Raw genomic sequence first — 2,365 nt, forward strand, 5'->3', positions numbered from 1 at the left:
ATATATATATATATGAATTCTTGTTTTTATTTTTTTTTTTACAATCATAACTAGCTTTTATTATGTTTTGTTTAGCTCTATGTTATATGATTATGTACTGTAATGTAGATTTTGCACATACATTTTGATAAAGATGAAATGAAAAGAAGTTTGTGGATGAGATATTCTTACATACTAGAAGTTATTAGCCATTCTATGTTTGTATTAAAGTTTAAATTAACGAAGAAATCTTTAAAAAAAAAAATCAAAACTAGATATTAAGATTTGTATGTCGCAATCCAACACAATAATGACATGTTTTATTTGTGGGACTTCTTGAGTTGGGTTGTAACAAACATTTTTTATATCAAAGTAGTAGTTTTAGAACATTATTAAAAATAGAGTTATAAGAATTGATCTGTAGGTCAAGTGATATGCTTTTGGATTTATATGGATATCGAAATTGGCTACCAATTCATCCTCAAATACACCCAATCAAATGAAATAAAAATCCTACACATCTGCACCATAGCCACAGTCCAAAAATACCAAATCTCTCTCATACAATCCTCATGCTCTATATCACTTTGTGTAAAATAAGTGTATTCATGCATGTCCTACCCTAAACCCTAAACAATCTCTTGTCTTTTCTTTATTCTCTATTCTTAACTTCCTTTACATGCATCTATTCTTAGATAAAATTATTGTTAATTCATTAGATGAAACCTACAAAAGTTGAAAGTTAAAAAATTGTTACGGGCTAGAATATATGCGCCGATAGAGTTAGAAAATTTTCGTCTCGGCGTTGCACGGATATCCAACACACAAATAGAAGAAAAATATAACACCAATTTTTTTACGTGGAAACCCTGTAAAAGGAAAAAAGCACGGGGTCACGCCTAGTTGAAAGTATTCTTCTAGTGTTTGATTATATTACAAGAGTCTGGGTCCTTAAAATTGAGGACGATCAGATCATAAATACGACGACATTTGATGGTTGGGTGGAAATTCGGCTTCAATTGACAGTCGAGCAGAAATCTAGCGTCAAATGGCAGTCGGGCAAAACTCTGACGTCAATTAGCAGTTAGGCAGAACTCTGGCGTCAGTCGGCTGTCGGGTGGAAGTCCGACGGTGGTCGAGGAGGAGTCTAGTGGCAAGAGTGCTCTCTTCCTTCTTTTCATTTTCTTCATTCTCTTATTGCTTCCTTCTCTTGTCTTCTTGCTTGGGTCCTCCCTTATGAGAAATGAGGGATCTATTTATAGTTTTCTTAGAGTGGCATGACCAGTAAATAGGAGGAAGATCAAGGGTAAACTGTGAGTGGTTTCAATGGACGGCCAATGTTGAATCTCTTAATCGTTGACCGTTTATTGGGCATTTTAATGTCTTAATGATATCAGAATTCAGCGATCTTAGGCTCGTTGGATTTGTCTTGTCGAGCTGCTAGATTCGACTATAAGCACGTCTCATTTGGAAATTGTTTGATAATCCAAATTATGGATTGAACCTTCCAAATGCACTTCGGGTCTTTGATTTGGACCCATTTGAGCTCGGAATGGGTCAAATTTCGCGTCGTTGGGTTCATATTTTCGAGATGTTCAGTTCAACTATAAGTTCGCTGAAATCGAATTTCAAATGATTTCCAATTAACTTTTAAAATTTTCCAATTTGATTTCGGTTCGAGATTTGTGCTCCTTCAAAAAAGTTCTTTGATGATATATCAAAACTAATGCTAAATATAGAATATAACTCCAATAACAAAAATGGATAAGAATATTTTATTATGTAAAAGAATGTATGACTTATTATTAGAGAAGAATATTATTTTTTTAATAAATTAGATTTGAGTCATATATTTTATTATTTATTATTCCTACTTTTAAAATATAAATATTTATTTTTATTAAGATATTCTTTTAGTTAAGTGATCGAACTTAATTTAATGTTATTAAAATATAAAAAGTAAATAACAGTGTGCTTTCTCAATTGATAGGGCCTCCATCTGATAGCCTTAACTCTCAACCGTCAACAGTCAACTGAAAACAGCCAAGCAAGCCACCGCTTCACACAGTGCTATAAAAGGACCTCATTCAATTTCATGTGCTCTGCCAAGTTGGAAAAATTAGGAAGAACATAATTTGTTGATGACTTATAATTAAAAAAAAGAGACAAATTTATTGGACTATTAGCATATGACAGATAAATAAAATGTAATATTTAGGAGTATAAGTGAGTCTAGTATCTGTTTAATTGAACTAAATTTATTTAGTTTATGTTGAGCTCGAGCTAATTTTCTTAGCTCAAACTCCGCTCATCAAAAAATTTGTAGGCACAAGCTCAGCTCCATTGCTCGAGCTTATTTGAAAAGCTCGAACTTGACTTGATTTCT

Source organism: Dendrobium catenatum, unplaced genomic scaffold (assembly GCF_001605985.2).
Source record: "Dendrobium catenatum unplaced genomic scaffold, ASM160598v2 fragScaff_scaffold_1024, whole genome shotgun sequence".
In the NCBI taxonomy this organism is placed as follows: Eukaryota; Viridiplantae; Streptophyta; class Magnoliopsida; order Asparagales; family Orchidaceae; genus Dendrobium; species Dendrobium catenatum.